This window comes from Hemicordylus capensis, chromosome 3, assembly GCF_027244095.1.
Source record: "Hemicordylus capensis ecotype Gifberg chromosome 3, rHemCap1.1.pri, whole genome shotgun sequence".
In the NCBI taxonomy this organism is placed as follows: domain Eukaryota; kingdom Metazoa; phylum Chordata; class Lepidosauria; order Squamata; family Cordylidae; genus Hemicordylus; species Hemicordylus capensis.
The window spans coordinates 252,359,876-252,384,885 of record NC_069659.1 but is presented as its reverse complement, the minus strand read 5'-3'; the positions used below and the strand labels follow the sequence as shown (position 1 = coordinate 252,384,885).

The window sequence follows — 25,010 nt, the reverse complement described above, 5'->3', positions numbered from 1 at the left end:
CAGACAAACGGCTACAAAAGGCTGTTCCTATGGTGTGCAAATGCATTCTAAAGTCACTCGGGCACTTTCCGGATTAAACCCTACAACAGGGGTAAAATGCTTCGGCTTGGCAGGATCATATTGAAAATGATCCTCAGAATCTCAACCTCCTACAATGGAAAAATACAGCTACTTTTCTGCAATGGGCTTGCAACGTTGTAGCACTATACCACAAAGATAAAATCCGAAATAAGGCATCGGAAATGTGAATGGCACCCTGCTGTCAGCGCAGGAACTGCGGTGTCACAACACAGGAACGATGGAAGCACACTTAGCAGATCCATAGTGACTCTGCTGTAGGGTTTAATCTGGAAAGCGCCTCGGACAGCTCTGCCTGCGTGATCATTTAAATAAATAAAAAAATGCCAAAAATCGCAGGATTTTTCACTATACATACATGCACCATGCCACCTCCACTCGAGGCTCTAAGGGATGAAACTGGGGAAAGCAAGGATATGAGGACCCCTCATTCTTCTCCTTCCTCTGTGCCCAGCTCTCGAGGCTCTGCTAGTAGGAAGCCTAGGGGTGGAGCGAATTTACTCCCTGCCTTTCCCTCTCCAGCGGGCTGTTTCAACCAGGAAGCAGAGCTATTTAACAAAGCAGTTACAAAATCAAAATGGGGGCGGGGGGAGAACAGCCCCATACTGGGGGGGGGAGGAGGGGACCCATTTTCATTCTAGTTCCTGCTCTTATAGTGATATGTCCCTTTCCTCCTTCAAAGTGGGATTTCCTCTGCTTCTCCCTCCCCACTGCAAGCCACAGATTTTTTTTAAATCCTGCTTCCGCCTGCCTATGCCAGTCTCTCTCCCTCTCCCTCCCTCCCTCCCTTGCAGGTTGCTCTCCTCCTCGTCTTCCTTCCCAGCCATCAGCTGCTGATTTCTAACCATCCTGCCCTCCTTGCTTGTTACCCACCACCCCCACCCTCTCGCTCCACTGCAGGTTGCTGTTCTCCTCAGCTTCCTTCCACACTCTGATTGGAGCTCTCTTGGCCATTCTGAGCCTGGGCTCGGAAGAAAACCCAATGGCAGCATGGAGCCTTCATGCTCTGCTCATGCACTAGGCTGAACATGGCATCAGAGCGATGGGAGGTTGTCAGACCACGCTACATCTTCAGAAGGGCAGCCAAGTGAATGGTTGGTGCTGCTTGCTCGGGCTCAGCTCTGGCTTGGCTTAAAAAAAATAAATCATAATGAGCAAACAGAATGGGCTGAAAGAAAGGGGCATGCCAGGATGCCACACAAAAGTATATTTAAAAATCAGTGAGACTTTAAATACCCATATTGTATTTTTTAAAAAATATGTTTTTTAATAAGTGCTCTGTGGAGTGGAAGGGTGGGATGGAAAGTCTGAAATAAAATGAAGTAAGGGTGGGATGAAAATATTAAAACCCATATAAAATGAAGCATGGCAAACAACTTTCTTCCCCACATGCAGAGCTCTTGGGACAGGAGTCCCTTGCCTCCAACCCCATTCCACCATCACAAACATTCCTGTTTCTGTAAACATCCCCTCACTGTCCCCCCCCCCGAATTCATTTTGCGTACTATTTCAAAGATTGCAAACTCTCTGCCTCTACCATGTTTCCACTCTGCACTGCAGGAACAACACAACCCCCTCTTTAAAAAATGGCGCTTGCTGCTGTTTTCTACTCCCATACAAAAAGTGTCTGCTTCCAAAGCACCTTCCCAATCAGGTACTCTGATTGGATGTCTGAGGTGTCAGTTATCCTGTCCTCTCTCTGATCAAGTAGAGGGCAATTGAGGGACCACCCACTTTACGAAAACAAAATAAAACATGATTGGCTGTCAGTTTGAAAATATTACTATTTTGTACTTGCTACTGCTTTGGATTGGCAATTTTAGAGCACTGGTACCGACACCCTCAAGCACTCACTGTTAACTGTGAGCAAGAGGCTACTGGAGGAGCAGAGAAGAACACAGTGGAAGAAAGCAAAGAGACAGGAACAGAAAGTGGAAGCAGCTAGCAGAAACAAAATGGTGGATGCAGAAATTTTAAGCGGGGGCTGCCCACTTTGCCAACAGGTTAGAGCCACCACTCTCACATCTCTGCTCTGCTAACAACTTTGGCTTTCTGAAAATCATTTAATTGTGTGGAGTGCAACAGAGATGTACTAGACCATATTGAGACCCCCTAGAGTCTGATAATGCCCCAGTATCTTATGCTTGCCACCTGCATGTTAGGAAGCAAGCCTCACTGAATCGGCAAGGCCTGTCTGGGATTATGCTGTAAGTTTCTCTGCATTGTATGTATTTTGCCACTGTAAATCAGGGATACTTTTATGATGAAAAGCTTAATTGGTCCCAGAGCAATTCACGATTTATCATTTATGATTGCTAACTAAGGCTGAAGTTCTATGCACAATTACCTGGGAGTAAATTCTACTGAGCTTAGTGGCAGTTTCTTCTCTTTAAACACACATAGCCTCAAGCCATAAGATTGCGGTTTTAAGCACACTTACCAGGAAGTGTCCCTGCTGGAACACTGGCTAACAGTTGCCTGATTTGACCTTTTAATTTTAACAGGACATGACTAGAGTAATTTTCCTCATCATGTCAGCCAGTAGAATTAAGTTTGGCATGGATATACTGCAGGGCTTGACAAGTCCCAAGCGCTAGGTAGCCATGGCACCTAGAAACTTAACTAGATTAAACTAGACTAGAATATTCAGAGGCAGACTTATTTAATAAGCTATATTTGTCCCAAGCAGCTCTGTTCTCAGCATGTGACTTGTAAAAGAGTAGCCCATTCCCCCCCACCACAATGTCTAGCACTATTCTTGGCAATGTTGTCAAGAGTCCATTGTCTGGCTCCTAAATTTGGGGACTGGCTCTTTATCAAGGTCTGGCATACTGAGGATCTTTCGCATGGTTGGACTTCTTCCTTCATCATAGTCTCTCAATAGCTTTTACATCACATGAAGATGCTGACTGATAAACTTGGAGCAGGGGAAGATAACGCTGAAATGAATTGTTATCATGTTTCATGCCATATTGCAGGGCAATAATATTTTATTATTGAAAACTCCACGAGAAACCACTTAGTGTTCTTCTCCATGATATTTTGTTATGTTGAATGAGATTCATATGGTGTCTAACAGGGATTTCTTGTGAAAAGCAGCATATTTTCTCTCTGATGAGTAATTGACCTTCCCCCCAACAGAAGGATTCCACAGGGGTTCCCTGTATTAGCAACCTCTAAGGTTCTGCACATATTGGAGAGCTTGGGGTGACATAATGAGGTGGTTTGGCCTGGGCTGCTATCGGCATATTGTTGACAGCTACATCTGTTTTTCATTTAGACCGGAGCATGTTGCTTCCGGATTTCCTAATGCATTACTTCCTACTGAGTTAGGGATCTGGGTATAATCAGTCATCTGGCTAATGGTTAATAATAGATAAGATGGAAGCAATGCTGGTTGTTAGACAATATCACAGGATTGATCAATGAGATCGGTCTGGAAATGTAGTGCTCAGGGGATTTCTCTTCTTCCTCTTCCACTCTGTGCTTGTTGCAGCTCTTCAATGTACCACTCTTTGGCATGAACTTTGATGCAATTTTCCATGCATTATGTCATACCACAGTCAGTGTTGAGAATCTGCACTAAAGGGTTTATACAGTACAGACTCTTTAGTGTAGATTCTCATTGGAAATTGTTCCAATTTGATTTCAAGTGAAATTCAACAATCATTTAAGAGCAATCTTAAGACCAATACTTCTATTGTATAACTGGGGCTTCCACAGTTTGTTTTTCAAGTGAAAATAGCAGTCATGCACTCCAGATTGGGGCTGCAGAGTGGGGAAGACACTAATCCTGCTCCCCAACAATGGCCCAAATCTAGATTAGCTCTCCAGACCACTGTCTGCCAAAGGGAAAAGCTCTTGTTTTATCTAAAGGGAACTTTTTTCAGTATCAAATAGCAGCCACAAAGTGGGCAGATGTGATCTGGATTGAGGCTGTTGGGGTAAAGGTTAAAAGTTCCCATGCCACAATGCCAACTGGGATCCTATGTGGCTGCTATTTACATTTAAAAAATAATACATGAAGTCCCAATCATGCAGCAGGAGTTTCTTTTAGTATGGGTCATAGAGGAGTCTCACTTGTCTGTACAGTTGTATATGCTGTTTCTCCTTTTGATAAGAAGTAACTGAAAATAAGATCTCTGATACTAGTATGAAAACAGACCTTCCAACATTTCACAGATGCAACAGGGGTGTGCTTGTAATACCTAGATTCACATACCAGTGATCACTGCCCAAGCCCTCATTCACATTACATATTGCTGAAGTTCTACATCGCTGTCTCTGTTCATAGCTGTCACATAGACAAACTACTACTACTACTACGAGTAGGAGTAGACCTGTTGTCTATTGCTTTTGAGGGCAGGACTAGAACCAATGGGTGGAAATTACATGGAAGCAGATAGGTTAGACACGAGGAAGTATTTCCTAACAGTAAGAACTGTTCAACAGTGGAACCATCTGCCTCGTGTAGTTGTAGGCTCTCCTTGACCAGAGGTTTTCAGAGAATGGATGAGTAATCTGTCTGGGACGCTGTAGCAGTTAGGGATGTGCACGAGCCAGTTTGGCACCTCCGCTGGGAAGTGCTGAACAGGCTCGGGCGCCAGCGTTCAAACTGGTTTGGTGGGGCGGGGAACTGCTCCCCTAAAAAGCCGGCCAGCAGCTCCTTACTTGCTCATCCGCTGCCCCGCCACTTTCCCACTGGTGATGCCCACCCTCCAAAAGGCTGAGCACAGCTGTGGCACTGTTCCTTGCAGCCTCTGTGTGGCATCAGCACACACACACACATACGCCAGCCATGTGCAGGCCGATGCCATGTGGGGGCTGCAGGGAACAGTGCCGCAGCCGCGCACAGCCTTTTGGAGAGTGGGTGCTGCTGCCAGAAAAGTGGTGGGGCAGCAGATGAGCAGGTAAGGAGCTGCTGACCTACTTTTTAAAGGAACAGCTCCCTACCCGGACAGCAGCTGCCTGAGCCATTTGTGCACATCCTTAGTAGACGTTTCCCGGAGAGCAGGGAGTTGGACAAGGAGACCTCCAGGTCCCTTCCAACTCTAAAATTCTGGGATACTATGGTTTACTCTCCAGCAATCTGGCTGAAAAGTCAAGTGTGTTTTCTTTGGTTAAAGATATGCTTGTTAAGATACAATTGTCCTACAATATGTTATCAACCGTTCAAAATCCACTCCTGCCGCTGCAGCATGTAAAATGCCAGATTGTGCATTCCACGGTGCCTTAGGGCTCTTCCAGATGGTGGTTTGTTCCATGATAAATACTGATTGTTATGAGGGTTTTGACGGACCATCCAGATGACATTCTTCTCATCCTATGTGGTGTTTATCTTTCTACTATTGTAACACCCGATAGGTGAAAAACTTGCACAATGAGCAAACTTGTAGATGGACCATAGTGCAACTGAGGGGGCATGGTTTTCTGGATAGGTGGTGATATATTTGAAGTTGGCCCCAAAAGTGTGGCCCCAAGAGTGTGCCTTTCTTTTTGCACCTGAGTGCACCTTTGCCACTGTGCCACTTCACTTCCAGTCATTGCTATTCATAGTTTTTTTAAAAACCAAGACCAGTTTTATTGCTGTTGTGATCTCCCAAGCCCCCTCTTAATATTTTTTTAAAGGAGCATAAGAGCAGCTACACACACACACACACACACACACACACACACACACACACACTGTATATATCAGGCCTGCACAACATGCGGCCCGGGGGCCGGATGCGGCCCGTGAGGCCTTTTTTCCTGGCCCCCGGGGCTATTTCCTCTTCCTCCCCCTGCTGCTTAAAAAACACCTCAAAAAAAATTCCAGCCGCTGCACGGCCGAGGAGATGGCTGCGGGGTGTGTGCGTGTTCGTCCTTACCCTCCCCCATGGCAGCAGTGGCGCACAGTGGCAGAAGCCAGAGCGACACTCGGGTCTGCTATTTGGCCCAGTGTTGCTTCCCAACTGTGAGGCGCACCTGCACAGTTAAGTCTCTCTCTCTCTCTCTCTCTCCCCCCCACCATGACTGCTCCATTCTCTCTCTCTCCTACCAAGACTACTCCATTCTCACTCTCTCACAAACCCACCAAGACTGCTCCATTCTCTCTCTCTCTCTCTCTCTCTCTCTCTCTCTCTCTCTCTCTCTCTCTCTCAGGCCAAGCCTCCTGCTGCATCATTTCCATCTTTCTTTCCCCTTCTTTTCCAAAATTATGAGAAGAAGTTCTCATATTTCCCCCCATTAAAAGTGTTCCATGTTTTGTGTGATGATTTGGCAGAGGTGGAAAGGAAGAACAATGCATTTTATTATGTATTTTGTACAGATTGTATAATATTTATATTATTAGAATGAATTTTAATTCAACTTATTTCATATTAATTTAAATCAATCTTGGCCTGTCAGAACATCAGAAGTTAAATATTGATTAAATTCATTTTTAATTCATTTACCTTTAATTCAGGTGATTGGTTGATTGATTGATATTAAGTGTTCCTCTAATAATCAGCACCCTAGGAACTGACCTCGGCCCCCATGAACCAAGTCACGGTTGGTTTCAGGCCACCAGGTCATTTGAGTTGTGCAGGCCTGGTATATATATTGCTGCTCTTATGCTCTTTTGATTACCAACAGAAGGAAATTAGTGTCTTAACAGCACAATGCAGACATGTTTCATGTTTACTTGGAAGTTTGGCTAATGGTTGGAGGATCACTATGAACAGCTGGTATGATATCTGCTAGGGCAAGAGCAAGTCACCCAGAGGTAATTAGTGAAAACCAGGTGGAATGGGATAGCTGCCCATCAGCCAGTCCCTATAGTGGACAGGAGTACAGAGGGGACCCTTGCCCTAACCCCATTCTGGCTTACAAAGCTCACAGGGGAAGATGACATAGAACTGTTCCTAACTACCTTAGAATACATGGCACAAGCCACCACCTGTTTCTGGGCTCAATGGGCTTGTTTGGTGGGACCATATTTGTCTGGTCAGGCACAAGCCACGTTGCAGACCCTATTGCAGACGAGGCTGCAGATTATGACAAGTTGAAAGTGGCCATTCTAGATCATTATTAAATTAACAAGGAATCTTAAAGACAAAGGTTTCGAACCATTAAATATAGGAAAGGTGATAAACCAAGGGCTCTTATAGCAGACTTAAGCGAAGCCGCATTTCACTGGCTACAACCAGGTGCTGCAGGAGAAGTGAGGAGTGGGACAGTGGAGAAAATTGTGGTGGAACAGTTTCTGCAAGTGGTACCTCCAGAAGCCTGGGCTTGGAATATAAAGAGTAAGTCCTCATCCCTTAAAACAACCACTAAGGTCTTATATAATTTCCTGGCAGCTGAAGGAGTTGGCCTCCCTACATATTGAGGGCAGGCCCTGGGAGAGATGACACACCCCACCATCAAGGATGCGAAGGGGGCCTCGGATTAGGTGGACCAGGGTGGGCAAGGATCCACCCTCAAGCAATGGTACCTGCCCGTCCCCCACGCTAGTACCTGTTGGCATGGGCAGGGGACAAGAAAGAGGTTCCCCCTCCAAAAACAGATGGGACTCCACTGGCAGGACCTTGGACAGAAGACCAACCTGTGGGTCAGTGAGATGACCTTGAGGCTATTCACACGATTGAAGAAAATCGGGCTAGCCTCCGCTAGCCTGATTTTCTTCAATCGTGAGAACCACCGGACTTGGCTGCGAGCCCGGTGGTTCTTGAGTGGCTAACCCGCTCAAGTAGCCCGCCCCTTAGCCCAGGTTTGCGGAGCGAGCGCTCCACAAACCCGGGCTATCAGATCGTGAGTAGCCACGGTGCGGCTCTGCGCCATGGCTACTCATGAGGAGACCCCCGGAGGGGAGGCGAAAAGCCACCTCCCAGCTCTGAGGGTCTCGCCAGCATGCCCTGCGCAAATCAGCCCCCGCTCCCCCCCAGCCCCTGCCGGCTCTGTCATGGAGCTGGCAATCGTGTGGGCAGCCGATGCAGCCGCCCAGGGCTCCCTCCCTGCTCACCGCCCCAAACCGGGTCTCACTGATCGTGAGACCCGGTCCCTTGTTTCTCATGTAGCCAATATGGCCATTTTAGCTGAGATTGCTCGTATACATATGGAGTGCAATTTCTGCACCAGGCTGTCTATTGGGTTATTCCTGGCTTCAGGAGAGGAACAATCACTGATCATGGCAGTCCAAATTGGACTAGAAGAACCTTTTCTCAATACAGGCAGCTTTTCTTGGTCCTTGATCCAGACCTCTATAGTGCCCCAAGGGGCTAAGATGGAACAACAAGCGAGAGTGGCTTCTGTTCACTAACATGCAAGAGGTTATCCCATGGTGAACATCCCCATGAGATTACAGGGAACTGACTGAATCAGTGGCAGAACACCGTTCCTTCTTACAGATGTTACATGAGCTATGTGGAGGCCAGACCAGGAAGAAGCAATTATCATGCTGCTCTGGCAATGTATGGATGAGGCATGGGATAGTAGTGATGACAGTGTTGACGGTGGTAGATTAGTTATTTTATATGTCATAGGTACTTAATTTTTTTCCAACCCTTTCCAAGCCTCAGGCATTATAACCTCTGGCACTTTTTAGTGATTCTTCATATTCAATTACTTTGAAAGTGAGTAATGTATGAAATTGCACTATGCCTAATATCTGAAGAGCATTCAGCATTCCTAACTAAAAATAAGTTATCTAAAATCAGATTTGTATTTTGATTCTTAATATCATATTTTAAGTTTAAAATGGTGGGCCTTATAAGCCTAGTTATTACCCAGTCAGAATGAAAATTGCTTTGAGAAGGTCATTGGTGACAGTGCAACCAAGCTACATAAATCAGTTCAACAATGCATCACTTATATGCTGTAGTATAGACAGAGAAGTGTTTTGTACCAGACTACATAGAGCATTTCTTCTTCTCTTTTCAGAAATATCCCCCCCCATTTGCTTCAAGCACTTTTCTTTGTCTTCATGCTCTCTTGCCAGATGCTTTTTTACATCTAGCAATATCAGTCTCACCTCTGTAAGTTTCTTCTGTCTCTGCCATATCATTTGTGGAGGGGGAGAGGAATCTCTTCAGGGTTTTATTTAACTACTTCTTTTTCCTTAGTTGTCATATTAGTTATCACACACATTCAAATAAACAGGATCAAGTTAGACAAGATAAAAAGCATGGTGCAAACATTGTTTCCAAATGCAAAGTCAAGATTTTTCACCAAAAAACAAATCTTAGTTACACATATTTCTATACGTATAAACATTCTTTGTTTTTTTTAAAAAATACAAACCACACAGAAACACCCCAGGAATTAAAATTCTTACAGAGCATTGAAATTACAAATATATATCTGGAGGAAGAATATCTAAGAGCAGATTAAAGCTTCACCTGCCTCACATTATTTGACTATCATGACCCTGCATCCATGGATCACCAGAATTGGGGGATAAGGTGGAAACTTTGAGGCATGAGACAGAGTGGGATTGTCATGCCTTGCCTGCACTGCAGTCCTGCACATCAGTGTCTGTTGTGGCAGCCTTCTAACATTGCGCACAGAATCTTAGGCTCCTGAAGCCCTGAGCAAGCCACACCATAGGAAATCACTCATTGGCCTCTCCCTGTAACAGGAAGTATAAAAAGGCTTCCTGGCTGAGGCAAGCCTTGGTATCAAGGTCCTCTTGTGCTTGTGTTTGGTCTTGTTCCTGATGGTCAGCTTGGTGTGATTCTTGGCTTCTGTTTGACCCTCTGGTTCCTGATGACTACTTACAAGTCCATCATGGCCCCTGAAACTCTATCTGGCATGATCTCTGCTGTGCTGCTTTTGGTGTGCTACGTGGGCTCTTGCAGGACCATCCTGGCTCCTGAATCTCTACCTGGCATGACCTCTGGTGTGTTCCTGGCTTTCCCAATCTCATCTTTGGATTTGCACTGCTGCCCACTGCTCAGCTATCTGACAGGGATGGGAGAGAGGGAGAGAGAGAGAGAACCAAGAAATCCAAAGTTAACACCCCCACCATGGCCTGAGGTTACAGTCATGGCTTTGACTAAGGAGGCCTTCAAGAACCTTCTAGCTCAAATAGAGTTCCCCCCACCCATTCTGCTAGAGCCAGCACTTAGAAAATTGGGCAATACCCCTTTTAAATAACAACAGTGTTCCTCGAGTGTGGGGCTAATCTACTCTTCCTGGGCAGCAGTTATAAAAACTGGTGGTCTGCTCTAAGCAGCTGCTGGAGCAACATACCTCTTGTGTTTTTATACCCACCTATTTTGTGTCCTACCTGGAATTGTCTGAGATCCTGACCCATTTCTCCTTGGAGCTGTTCTAAATATATGTCCCTCCCAGATCCCTGCCTTAGCAAAGGCCCTAGCTTGGCCTGGAAGAGGATACTGACCCATATAGTGGATTGTCTGAAGGGATTCAATGTATGATGGACTTTATTTTCCTTTAAAGCCCATGGTGATATTTAGTATTGTAATGGATAATATAGACAGATGTAATAAAATTATCTCATGCTTTAAAACAAACAAAAAGTGTTCTGTGTCCTGCTTGCTGAAAGTGGTACTACATTTGGTGTACTTTGAGGAACATAATTTCACTGGATTCAAGTATGTGATTGTCTGAACTCCTTGGCATGTTACTCTTTAATGCTAAGCTTATTTTAAGCAGAGATTGAGCAGCACCTTCCTTGTAGTAGCCTGACTGTAAATCAATCAATAAATGTTCTTAAATCTTCTATCCAGTTATATCTAGACATCCTCTTGTTTATCAGTCCTAGCACAGTATAATAGCTGAAGTGTTTGATAGTAGTGAGGCTCTCCACATGAGCAGTGTGGCGAACCTTAGAGGGTTCTGTGGGGAGAGTGGGTGTGGCCTATTTTCCCTGCAGATGAGCAGGGAGCCCGCCCTGGGCGGCTGGACTGGCCACCCACATGATTACCGGCTCCATCCCAGAGCCGGTTGGGGCTGTGGGGATTGGGGGCCACCCGGCCCCCAGGAGTCCCAGAATGCCCCGTGCAAGTGCACAAGGCATTCTGGGGAGCCCCCCAATGCAGTAAGGCTTGCTGTAGCCTCCTGCTTGGGTGTCTCCTCATGAGTTGCTGCAGTGCGGAGCTGCACCATGGCGACTCATGATCCGAAAAACGGGATTAGCGGAGCACTCACTCTACTAACCTCATTTAACAGGGGTGCAATTAGGCGGGCTAGCTGCCAGGAGCCACACAGCTCCCAGTGATTCACATGCACAGGGGAAAACCGGCTTAGCCCGGTTTCCTCTACACGTGTGAATAGCCTCTATGAATGGGGGAATTCAAGGTTAAATTTCTGGTCAGCCTGCCATTAAATTCACTGGTTGACATGCGTGTCTCTCTCCCTCCCTCCCTAATCTACCACTCAGGATTATAATAAGGACATAATTATGAGGACCATGTTGCCATCCTAACCTCACTAAAGGAAGAGTAGGATACAAATCTAAATTAAATGAATAAATAAATGGACTGGAGTAATCCAAAGTGCAAATCCGATAACAGGAGTTAGAATAACCTAAATTTCTACTTGGGTCTCTAAAATCTATTAAATGAGGCACCATTTATAGGCTATTTAATTATGCAGGGGTGTGTGTGTGTGTGTGAGAGAGAGAGAGAGAGAGAGAGAGTATACCACTGGACACTATTCATATGGTTTTCTGTAGCGATGATATAAGTGAATGTTACTGTGCAACTAGATATTCCTATGAGCTCCTTTCCCTCTCATCAATTGAAATGCACTTCAGATTCTTCACTTTTCCCTCCACTTGATCATCTTGTAAAGCAAAATTATCCACACTGGGGTTATACATCAACAAAGCACTTTGCTGGCGTATGGTCAGGTCCAAGTTTTTAAATATTGATTTATGGATCACCTAGTATCAATTTTGTGTGAGTTGATGGTGCCTCCTTTTGGCTGATAAATTGTTTCCCTTGATTATTATAAATGAGATTGAAGGTAGAATTAGCAGAGAGTTGGTGGCTGCTGTGCTGACAAGCACAAACATATGGTTTTCATTTGGAGCTGTTAGATATTTATAAAGATCTAGGTAGTGGCTGGCTCCTTGCCATTTAAAGAAACCCAGTAATTCATATGCCCCAACTGTAGTTTCTGTTTTCTGGTACCTATCTGGTAAATTACTGTCCTTATTTTGTCTCTGAAGAGAGTTTGTGGCTGGCTTTTTAAAATATGTGTGCAAGACACTGAAGAAAGCCTGGAGCAGACTGACTTATGGTGTGAGCGCAGTAGCAAATAGCTATGGCTGGGTTAGGCAAAGCAGGACCTGGGACAGCACCCAGTGCCTAGGAGCAATGGAAGCTGCATTGACAAGCGGTGGAGCCCAGCTGAGCTTCTGAATAGCAAAACAGCAGTGTCTGAGTACCCAAGCCAGACCGTTATCTATTATTTTATTTTTATTTTTATTGTTTTTTATTTTAATTATATACCACTCTTTGACAAAAAAATAATTTCAGAGCAGTTTACATAGCAAAAAGGTATGAAAAATGGTTTCTTGAACCAAAGAACCTCAAAATCTAAACAAGCAAACAAACAAAAGACACTAGCACCAACTTCTGGAAGTTTTTCACACCCAGCTTTTAGCTCACATCTCCTCCAGAATGGAGGGTGCGCGTTCACATATCAGCCAAATGTACCCCAAAGTCCCTGCGAGCTTAGGGGAGTAACAGCAGGAGAGAGGGCATGCCGTCAACTCCTGCCTGTGGGCTCCCCAGAGGCATCTGGTGGGCCACTGTGTGAAACAGGATGCTGGACTAGATGGGCCTTGGGCCTGATCCAGCAGGGCTGCTCTTATGTTCTTATGAGTTATCAGGGGGCACGTCACAAACAATTCGGGTTTTTTCATTGGGACTTAGAGTGTAGCCTGATTTATATCTGAGTTAAAAAATTCCACTTTTTGTGTCAGTTTTGGGGGGCAACTTCACCTCTCTGCAGTACCCTGCTTCCGAAATCATTTACCTCTCTTGTTGTTCTGACCGCACCACACTCCTCCTCCTTAAATCCTTTCAGTGGCTTCCTTTCTACTTCTAGATCTAGCACAAACTCCACAGTCTTACCTTCAGAGTTTGTTTGTTTATTTAACGTGTTTTTATACTGCCCAAAACTTACGTCTCTGGGCAGTTTACAACAAAAAAAGAGTTACCTTGCCCCTCCCCCTCTCTCCACTCTACTGTCCCTGCCCATGGCCTTCAGTCCTCCAGCTCTACAATCCCCAGATGTCCAAAGATCTCCTGATTATCCACTCTCTCATTACTTCCCAGAACACCTGCCACCATTCTCACTTCCTTGAAATCCCTTTTCAAGACCCATCTTCTCCATGAAGGCTTTGGTCCATTGGTCTGCATGCCCCACTATAACTAAGCCTAAATGGATGTAACTAAAATAAATAGGTATTGTTCCTCTGTGTAACCCTGCTTACATTCCATTCCCTTCCTGTTGTCTTCCCAAGTTCAATTTTAGATTGTAAGCTCCTCAGGGCAGGGACCTCCCTTCTTTACAAAGCAAAATACGTGTGATGCACCTTGATGGTGCTATATGAAGAATAATAAAAACAGTAATTTAAACAGACAATGTTTTGGCTTAAACCACATCATTGGGCAGCCTCCAGCTGCCCACTCTGCTTTCTCTGCTGGAATCTTATATGAGCCTTGGGCCACCGTTTGGACCAGGACTTCAGTTTTCTATAATGTAACATCTTATTCTACAACCCATGTTTATAAACTCAGTCATATAAGTAAACCGATTCAAATTATCAAAAGAGAGCTTGCAGATAGTGTTTTGGCTAAACTTTGACTTGTGTTTTCTAAAATCCAGCTGTGTTTTGTGTTTCAATAGAAAATAAATTATGGAGTTGGAAAGTGAAGTAGTAATTTAGGCCTGTTCTTAACTTGCTTAAAATACATTCATAAATGGTCTTTAGTGTCTTATATGTTATCTTTGTTTATATTGATTAGCATTAATTTCATAGGCGTAGATTGTCATGAAAGATGAAGGAGCTGACTTGGATTAAATTTGATATAATCAGATAATTTTTTTTAAAAAACCAGCTATATTTGGGGGTGAGAGGGAAGTGGTGCACCATAATATGGTTTATATCATCTAATAGATTTACTGTGTGAAGAAACCCCTACTGTTGTTCTTTTTTAACTGTCATAAGAGCAGGATATGCTCTTAGCAGATGGCAAGATGTAGCACAGAGAGCTGTTGTAGCATAGTGGCTAAGAGGCTGCATTCCAACTCAGGAAGTCCCCATTTTGAATCTCACCTTCGTCATGGACTTACTAAATGGAGAAGCCACTCCCTCTCAGCCTCAGCTCCCAGGGGAGGGTCAGTAGAAAAATGGTATGACACATAAAGTTCCAGATTAGGTCCTCCCCTGGCATCTCCTGTGAAAGAACCCTGGAGAACCACTTTCAGTCAGTGTAGACCAAGGCCAATCAGTTATTTTTACACCACTTTTCAATGGAAAACATTCTCAAACTATTTTACACAATAAAAGAATAACAGCAGTATGATGGCCTCCTAAGAAACACAAGGGAGACACCAGCAACAGCCATTGAAGTGATACTATGCTGGGGTTGAACAGGATAGTTGGACTCCCCTTGCTTTAACCCTTATTCCTATTTGGGGGTAGATTTCTACACATGGCTGAGTAAAGGTGCATAAACAAGCAAACTATTGGCCTCCCAGTTATGCTCTTGTCAAATTCTTACCTGCACTCTGATACATGATATTTCCACACGTATAGCCCCTTACCAGTTATGATATTTATGTTGTTAATAAAAACAAGACACAGGGTAGGTGCTATGTCAGAAAAGCACCTCAAAATTAATAGACTCCCTATAGTGTGGTGGTTTCTATCCCATCCCCATGTTAAGTCAACTGGGAGAAAAACCACCACAGAAATTCATGGAGTTTTTATGGTGGGGTATGTTCAATCTCATTCCCATGTTAAGCCGTTTGGGATAGAAGAGAACACAATGAGGTCATTCACACAATCGAAAACTGTGTTCTACCTGGGCTTGGGAACTGTGTGTACTCACAATTTTTGATTGTGTGGAAGCAAGGTTAGAGGAAAACCTGGGCAGAAGTGATTGTCTCGAAGCAAGGTAGGAGAAAAAGCTACGCAGGTTTTCCGCTAACCTTGCTTCCACACAATCACTTCTACCCAGGTTTTCCTCTAACCTTACTTCCACACAATCAAACATTGGGAGTACACACAGTTCCCAAACCTGGGTAGAACACAGTTTTCAATTGTGTGAATGACCTCCCTGTTTCTCTTTAGAAACTTCAGTTTTGTTTTCACTCACAAGCTCAATTGAAGATGATAGTGAAGCTATTCTCATGACTAGCAAAAACAGGGCTTGAGGTCTGAAGGCGGGGTTAGCACTACCGTGTGGAACCTCGGCAAACTCCCAAACAGGGCTCTGTCAAAAGAGGGTCACCCAGTTTCCAGCCCCTCCTCTAAAACCAGGTTCAGCAAGCAGGGGAGGTTGCCTATCCCCTCCCAGTGCCCGTGTGGAGCCTGTGGAAGGCTGCTTGAGGCTTCCTCGCCCAGGATACCATAGAGCCTGGATAACAGAGTGGGCTGCAAAGCACAGCACAAGTTTGTTTGGGGAAAGCCTGTCCAGCAAACAGCACTGAGCTTCCTTAAAGTGGCAGGCACCTTGCAAATGAGCCCAAGGGAAAATATGAACATAGGAAGCTGCCTTCCACTGAGTCAGACCATTAGTCCATCCAGCTTAGTACTGCCTTCGTCCTGTCGACACAGACTGGCAGTGGCTTCCCGAGGCTCTCAGGCAGGATTCCCGCTCAGCCCAACCTGGAGATGCCAGGCAGGGAGCTCAAATCCTTCTTCCTATAGCAGCCCTATCCCCTAAGGGGAATAGTTGCACAGACACATGTCATACTATTCATTCATTTTACATTTTATTAGCTGACCCTGCACAGAGCATTTGTGTGGTCTTGCACTGAGCCTGTGGCATTGCACCCCCACAACACTCTCGCTCGCTCTCGCCACCCCTGCTCTCCCTCCGCAAGTCTCTCGCCACTCCCACAATGCTCTCACTCGCTCTCACAACCCCTGCTCAACCCCCGCAAGTCTCTCGCAACGCTCTCGCTCGCTCTCCCCCACGCTCACCCCCCGCAAGTCTCTCGCCACACCCACAATGCTCTCACTCACTCTTGCCACCCCGCTCGCCTCCCCCGCAAGTCTCCCCCGCAAGTCTCCCCCCTGCAAGTCTCGTGCTTGTGCTCTTTGTCCTCCATCTTTCTATCTCTGTCTCACAGTCCTTGCTTCCCCTTGCCACTGCCAGGGTCTGTTGCCTGCTCGCCTGACAGCCTCTGAGCTCCCTGCCACTTCACAGCCCCCCCCCCATCTAACTGTCAAACTGCTTTCCAGCCACCCCGCAGGGCATATGGCCCATCTAGAAGAATTAATAATATAGAATATCCCACTCTTTCTCTAAGGAGCCCAGAGCAGTGTACTACATACTCAAGTTCCTCCTCACAACAACCCTGTGGAGTAGGTCAGGCTGAGAGTGAAGTGACTGGCCCAGAGTCACCCAGCAAGTATCATGGCTGAATGGGGATTTTTGTGCTCCTTCCTGTCCCCTGCAAGTCACTGGACAAGAGCAGGAGTGTCCCTGCCCTTGCCTGCAGCTGCCCTTGCCTGCAGCATGGTGTAGTGGTTAGAGTGCTGGACTAGGACTGGGGAGACCCGAGTTCAGATCCCCAGCACCTTTGCTCTATCCAGGTGGAAACTGCACAGGTGATGGGGCTGCTGCTCTCCCCTTTCTGGTGCCTGGGGGTGGGGAGGAGTGTTGCTGCTATAGCTGCTGCTGCTGGGAGCCAGTTCAAAGGGAATTGGGCTAGAGATGCGCTCAGCAGAGGTGCTGAGAGAGCAGCCCAAGAATCAAGTCCCTGCCCCTCTCAGAATCCAGGGAAAGGCAGGGTAGGGAGCAGCAGCAGTCTTGCCAACGCTCTCCTCCTTCCCAAGCAGACGGCGGCTGCTCTGGGTGGGTCCGACAACGTCTCCAACAGGCAGGGAGCGGGTGGGATGGCCGGCTGACCTTCCTGCAGGCAGGGGAGCCCCTTCTCGAAGCACAACGGGCCCGCCGCACATCTCACCTCCAGAGACTCCCAGAGGTTCAGCCTGCTGTCGTGCTCGCTTCCAGGCTGGGCCATGGCGGTGGCAACAGAACTGGCCACTGCTAACCAGGGCGATTCTGCGGCACCCCGCTGGAGGATGGGGCTCTCCTTCCTGGGCGTGCTCCTGCCCTCACACCTCACAGCTGCGCAAGTGGGAGCCCTTCGCACTCTGTGAGGGGATGCAGAAATGCGCTCCATGCGGGGAGTGTGTGGGGCCCTCGAACATGCGGGGCCGTAGCATATGGCCAGTGGATGAGGTGGGTGGGCAGATGTTCAGCATCAGCATCACCCACCCGCCGCTGAGCCAAACTGCTGATCTTTGCAAGTATTCTAGCCACCATGTGTGCGGGGGTGGGGTGGCTGGAGCCAGTTCCCGTGGTGGCGGGAGATGGTGGAACAGGAGTGACCGCTAGACTGACAGACTGTCCACGCAAGGTGGAGGTGGATGGAGGTGGATGGTCAGCCCAGCAGCCGCTCCCGCTCTGCCTGCCACTGCCCTGGCAGGGGCAGGGGGAACGGTGCGCACATGGTGACTGGGATACTTGCAAAGTATCAAGTCAAAGTATCAACGAGCCCCTGGTGGCGCAGTGGTAAAACTGCCGCCCTGTAACCAGAAGGTTACAAGTTCGATCCTGACCAGGGGCTCAAGGTTGACTCAGCCTTCCATCCTTCCGAGGTCGGTAAAATGAGTACCCAGAATGTTGGGGGCAATATGCTAAATCATTGTAAACCGCTTAGAGAGCTCCGGCTATAGAGCGGTATATAAATGTAAGTGCTATTGCTATTGCTAAAGTGTTTCGGCCTCATGGTGGCAATGGCAGCGGTGGCGGGGGGCTTGCGGTGGCCACAGGGGCCCAGCGGTGGGCAGAGCAGCTCCTCCACCCACTCGCCTGGTAACACAAGTGGCTTCTGTGCACACACAGAGAACCAAAATGGGTTGCAGATTGACTTACCTGTTATTTGGGAGGCTGCTAGGGAGTGGCAGTGGCAGATTGATGAGGAGGCAGAGTCGGCACTTGGCTACAGCGGCAGTGGGGGGGGGGCAAGGGGGGTTCTTACCGTCTACACACACTATACAGTGGGATGGGGGGGGTGGCATGCAGGCCACAGCTGCGGGGAGGGTGAGGGGGCAGGGCAGGTTCCCCTTCTCAAACCATGCTGTTGTACGGTGGGATGGGGCGATGGGGGCTGCCACAGCAAGAGTTAAGGGGGTGGTGGCACATGTGGCAAGGAGGGCAGGTGCACACTCCCCATTGCCTGCTTGTCTACCCGACCACTGTGATCAGGGGGGCAACTGGACAGGTGTGGTAGGAGACACATCTCATCGCCCTTGCCACCAGCTTAGTTCCTGGGCTAGTTGTGGGGCATCTGGCAGCTGCTCTCACCGGCATCTGGCAACTGCTCCAGGGGGCATCTGCTGTGTCCCTCCTGGATCTGGGGTGTTTGTTGGGGTGTGTGTGTGTTCATGTTGGATTTTGCTCTGCTGGCTGCGGCAGTGGCAGCTGCAGCGGTTCTCTTCTCTCTCCTGCCTTGTTGTGAGCAGGGTGTTTTGGGCATGGGGACAGAGTTGACAGTGCTGCAGTTGCCAGGAAAGGGTTAACTGAGGCTACCAATCAGGGAGCAGCAGAGCGGGATTGCAGCTTGGAGCCCTCTGAGTGGTCTCCTTGGGTCACGTGCTTGCTCCGTCCACTCAGGGAACTGCTCGTCATGGGCGTGGCTGGAGGACCAACAATGCTACCTGGGGCTGGAGGGAACCTCAAAATGTTAGCCGTGTGTCGCTCACACTCCGTGCTGGGTCTGCAGCATGTGCCCGTCTGTTTGCTATGAGGTAAAAATAGGATTCTATCTCCTTTCAGGGGGTAACCCTATTTTCTGCTAGTCTGAATAGCTTCAGTGTCTGCAAAATAGTCTGAGGCACTGCATAGTTCTGTGCGCCTGAGTCAGGGCAGATGAAATCAGTGCCACCCTACAGTGTCAGACCTAGTGTTTGGAAGGAGAGAATCATTCAAAAGCATCTGACCTTGCAGAAGCAGGGATTTTAGCCAGCAAACCAAAGCCAAAAGGATCACAACAGCAGCAACCACAACATGTCAACTTCAGTATGCCTGGCATCAGTGGGTCAACCATCTACAGTATGTCTCTGGTCTTTTCTCACTTCTCCTGGTGGAATATAACACCACAGCCAGTCAATCACTGGCCCTATGCAGGAATCATATGTGAACACACAGAGGCAGCATGTGAAACATTTAGAGACACTGTGACTCCACACCCTCAGCCCAACTCACCCAGAAAAGCGAAGCAATACTGGGATGCAGAAACATCTTACCCACTGACAGGAGATGTTTACCTTGGGAAGCAAGCTGGAGGACTGCAAGAAAGGCCTGCATGTTGTGTAGCAACATGTTCATCTGTGGAACAACACTTCGCATTGTGTGCACTCAAGAAGTGTGTTCCCAAGGACAGCTGACAAGAAACCAACAAAAGATGTGATGATTGTGAGAGACTGGCCTGTACAATGCACTTGACCAGGTCCCTTCAGACCTGTGGTGATTGCCTTTAACAATCACAGTGTGTCCTTTCTACTGAAATGTGGAGAATGAAATTGTTGAGGTTTGGATCCTCATTAGCATTGGGTTTGGAATGTTCATTTTTCTTAGGTAGTGACTCACATTTTCAGTGACTTGTGCGGTTGCACAGGGCACCATGCTTTGTGTGGAGTGGGGATCATCACCACACTCCCCTGAAGTGAAATATACCATTATTGAAGTTTTTGTGGTTTGGAAAGATTGAGGTGGCATTCAGTGTAACCAGTGGGACTCCTTGGAAGTAGGAAGTTCTCATGTGTAAAAAATCATGACTCAGGATGCAGATTAATATAAAGAGAATCACCACTTTGAAAGGTGCTTCTTTGCCCAGTTAGCAGGTATAATCCAGCTTCCTATATTCCTAGTGTAGTGGTAACAGCAGTAACACTTGTGAGGTGTCGAGTAGTGGAAAGGCTGGGGTCATATAATGGTAGAAAATGTGTAATGTACTTATGTACTGCATTGATTATCATACATGAATGGGTTCCTAGACTGTATGAGAGGCAGCCATGAGGAAGAGGAAAGCAGAATCTATGGCAATGTGATCATTTGGCATACCGTATTTTACGGACTATAAGACGCACCTTAATTTTAATCCAGTTTTTCAGAGTTTTAACATATTAAACTGTTAAAACATATAAGATGCTCCTGAATTTTGGTGGATATTTTTCAAGGAAAAAAGTGAGTCTTATAGTCCATAAAATATGGTAAATGTAAATAATAAAGAAACTGTTGGCAGGTGCTGATGCTCTAATCTAAGCTTTATGGAGATCAGAGAGATGGGGTTGAAAAATTCCCCATACTTTATTTATCCATGGACAATTTTCCATTTCTCAGTTGCTTTCCACATAAACATTTGAATTTGTTTCAGTATAACATTAGGAACATAGGAAACTGCCATATACTGAGTCAGACCATTGGTCTATCTAGCTCAGTATTGTCTTCACAGAATTGCACATTTAAGTGTCTGTCCAATCTTTAACCCCTAATCAAATATTGTTCAGTTCAACAGCTTGGCTTCCTTAAAAATGTTTGAGATACAGCATGGAAAATTAAAATGGTGGGGTTTCTTCCTAAACATATAGATTAAATAATATCCAAATTAGATCACAATCTATTTAGGGCATCTGAAAAATTGCATAACAACATCTTCTGATTTAAAAATATGCAAAATTTCTGCAAATGAGAGAGAAATTTGCTTGAGAATTTTTTCTGCAAAAATTCCTGCAAAACCCATATCTCTGATAGATTCTTGCATCTGACTCTTAGGGCTTTGGTACCTTGACTGTCTCTATTGTATGGCCTGTTTTGGTCTACTAGTCACATAGAACTTAAATCAGGCATTGATCATGAACAAGTCCAGCAGAAATGAATGCCGGTTATGAAACAGCAGTGCCTGATTGGCTGCATTTGTGTTCTACAGACTTTTACATTTATTCCACAGCTGTCTAATTGGTTTTGATAGGACTCCTCTAAAGTAAGCAATTTGTGGATTAGGCCCAAGTACAAAGTATGTTTATATACAGCAAGAACATCTTAATTTAAGTTACATACAAAAACAAATTATGTATATAAAATGTACAAAGCTATTTCTGTGTCGCATGTATTTAATGCAGTGTTTAACAAAAACTGGTGGTTAGGTGAGTAATGTATTACTTGAACTACCTAGTATAGCATACATTATCCAAATGGATAAAGTATAAATGTATAAAATGCAATACCTAGCTGAAACTTCTGTCACTTTAGGAAAAAACCCCAGAAAGCCTAATTACAGATATTTTGCACAGGAAATGGCATATTTTCCATTTAACGAATAAGTAAAAGATATTAAGCCAATATTGACCTTTTTGTATTATTCAGACTACATATTCCCTGTTGAAACTATTGGTGGGATTAATAATATGTACTGTGTAAGTGTACAAAAGGCACTATGCAAATATGCAAAATGCAAATTACCTTGTCATTATTTACTATTGAATGTACAGTGCCTGTCCCGAGAGACAAAGTAACAATGCAAACTGTTAGAAAGGCAGACTAGAGCAACCTACAAATTCATAGATGGTAATGAGCATGTGCAGCAGCTGTGAAAAAGGCAAATTCCATGCTAGGGATCATTAGAAAGGAGGTTGAAAATAGAAATGCTAATATTATTATGCCCTTATACAAATCTATGGTGCAACCACATTTGGAGTACTGCATACAAGTCTGATAACCATATCTTAAGAGGAATATTGTAGAGCTTCAGAAGAGGGCAATCAAGATGATCAGGGGCCTGGAGCACCTTCCTAATCAGGCAAGGCTACAACACCTGGGGCTCTTTAGTTTAGAAAAGAGGCAATGATGGGGAGACACAATAGAGGTGTACACAGGTATGCATGGAGTAGAGAGTGGAGAGAGATAAATTTTTCTCCCTCTCTCACAACAGTAGAACCAGGCGTCATCCCATGAAACTGAAGATCGGGAAATTTAGGACTGACCAAAGGAAGTACTTTCCCACACAACACATTGTTCATCTATGGAATTCTTTGTCACAAAATGTGGTGACAGCCGTGAGCCTGGGTGGCTTTAAAAGGGGCTTAGACAATTTCATGCAGGACAGGTCAGTCAGTCACTTGATTTCAGTCATTGACCAGAAACAGAATCATAAACAAGAGAGCGGCGCTTACACACAATATAACAGTATTTAGCCACTGAATTAGTAAACTTAGAATTAAAATTAGACAATAAGACATTTAGATAGAATTCATCTGGATGTCCAGGATATGTCTTCAGCCAAGGTAAAATAAGATTTATACAAATATCCTTGTGGAGGTCACATAGGCCTGAGCCACACGGGCAAAGCTGGGAAGAATAAGGGACCCCATTAAACCTCCCATAAAGCACTGCCGATGGAAGCGTGTTTAATCACGCAAGCAATAGAGCACGTCTGAATTTAGGAAGTGTAATATTTCTTAGGTATGCAGCAGGGAGGACAGGTCTATCAATGGCTAGTAGGCTGGTGTCTATGGGTCACCTCCAGCCTCAGAAGCATGATGCCTCTGAATACCAGTTGCAGGGAAGCAACAGCAAGAGAGGAGGCATGCCCTTGCCTCTTGCCTGTGGGCTTCCTAGAGGCCTCTGGTGGGGTGCTGTGTGAAACAGGATGCTGGACTCAATAGGCCTTGGTCCTGATCCAGCTGGGTTTTTCTTATTTTATTATGTTCTGTGTGCATTTCTGTCCTCATATTAAGCTGTTGTGTCCACCCACACACTGAAACAAATGGATGTCAGAATTAGTACATGAGCCAGCTGGAGTGGTCGGTACCATTTGGGGGAATGAATGCTCATTGTGATTTTTGACAAGGTCTACACCCCTAGAGGTGGAAAATAAGTTATAGCATTGCAGTACTTCCAGCTTTCCGTACGGTTATGATGCTTTTATTTTCCTGTCTATTGGGCCTGCAGCAGCCAAATTTGCAATGGTGTTTCAAATGCTTTTAAACATTTGAAAAAGACAAAAACTACTATAAAATTTTATCATTGTTGTCAGAGAAATGGAAATGAAATTTGGCAGGAATGTCCTCCAAAGATTACTCCATGGAGAGAATACAATTTATTCATTGTTCCCCTAACTCTGACCCTGGCCCTATTCTCTGTGAAAAAATGACTGTAATTTTACCCTATTCGTTTGTGGGGTAGGGATGAGGAAGGGGTAATAATACACAAAAAGCCGGAGTGCATCAATGCTGTCAGTGTATTATTGTCTTCTCTGCAGGGGGTGGGGGGTAGACATTGCCAATAGTCTCTTGAGCATTCATCCCCTGGAATGTTACTGACACCCAAAACTTGTTGGCCTGGTTCATGGACTAAATGGGGCAAGTTCTTCTGTCTCCATGTGGCACATCGTTGTACCACACATGTGAAGAAATTCCTGAGTCAAGGCAAATGTTGAGGTGAGAGCGAGTGATCTGTCAAAATACCCTTCATGCATCTAATGAAGTAGGCTGTGGACTACAAAAGCTAATGCCAAAATAAATGTAGTAGTCCATAATGTGCCACAACAAAACTTTTTCTTGCTTACTTACTTGCTTTCTGAAAGAGCCAGTTCCACAGCTTCCACTGTTTTCTTTTCTCGTGAGTTGTACACCCAGTATCATTTGAGGTGACTGTGTGTGCAGTGGGAAGGCCCACTGTGATCAAGGAATAGGGGAAGACAGGTGTCCTTCTTAGAAGAGTCATTGGTCCATAGTCCCTGTCACAAATATGCTACTGCTGCTGCTGAACTAGTGGGAGGCAGGCAAGGACTGATAGAGTTCGGTTATTTTCTGTAACCCCTGCAGGCTCTCTGTTAGCTGTGGCACCATCAAACAAGCCACGCCACAATAATGCTAATTATGCTCTAAATTTTTCAGCACTGCTCATCAGAGTCATAGGAGCTGTGCAAATTGTTGATTTTTTAAAAAAATGCTTTGCACAAATGTCAGGATTTCTTTACAATTTTGCCAATTCTGAGGACAGCTGGAGAATTAATTTATCTGGAAAATTTAGGTCAATCAGGATCAAGCTCTTGTCTGCCCAAGCAGTTGCTGGGCACAGACTAATCCCAAACAAAAACGTTGGCTAGACTTTCACCATGACAGATTGATTGCCAACACAGTATCATTATCAATATCTTAAGAAGGTCCCAGATGACATAGGCAACAAGCTTTTCTTCCAAAGCAGAGTTTCCTGTTCTATCCAACATATGTATTTCTGACAGCCTCCAGAATATCCCATCTTGCATTGAGCACACAACCTTTCTGCTTAGAGCACTCAAGGGTGCAGAAGGAAATGTGTAAAATCTTCAAAGAAAAGAGATAAACCTTTAAAGATGAAGCAAAATGCAATAACTAGTCAGTCATAATGATAAAATATTTTTCATTAAGACAAATAGTTTTTCAGCTTGATTTTAAGAATTGCTGCATTTATGTCCCGATGATGGGCACTATCATGCCCATGATTGAACTCTTAGCTTTATCTTGGTTGTTTGAGCAAGAATCACTGAGGCTATTCTCACAAGCGTACAAAACTGGGCTAAGGGAGCCCAGCCCAGTTTTGCATGTTCATGAGAACCACCGGGCTCAAGGGTGAGCATGGTGGCTCCACTGCAGCAAGCCCACCTAAATAGCCACTTCCTTAAAGGAGGTTAAGGGAGCGAGCACTCCC

The 25,010-nt window shown here is 45.6% G+C and overlaps 1 protein-coding gene across 23 annotated transcripts in view; it reads left to right on the top strand.

The window, feature by feature from the left end:
* The window catches only part of JAKMIP3 (Janus kinase and microtubule interacting protein 3), a 248,090-nt gene that overhangs the window by 48,899 nt on the left and 174,181 nt on the right, over positions 1–25,010 (top strand). For 2 of the 23 annotated variants that reach the window (XM_053310606.1, XM_053310608.1), the window contains one exon: positions 979–1,172. The exons of the other annotated variants lie outside the window; for them this stretch is intronic. The gene's annotated coding sequence lies outside the window, so the exon portion shown is untranslated. The remainder of the gene's footprint in view (positions 1–978; positions 1,173–25,010) is intronic. 23 annotated transcript variants of the gene reach the window in all.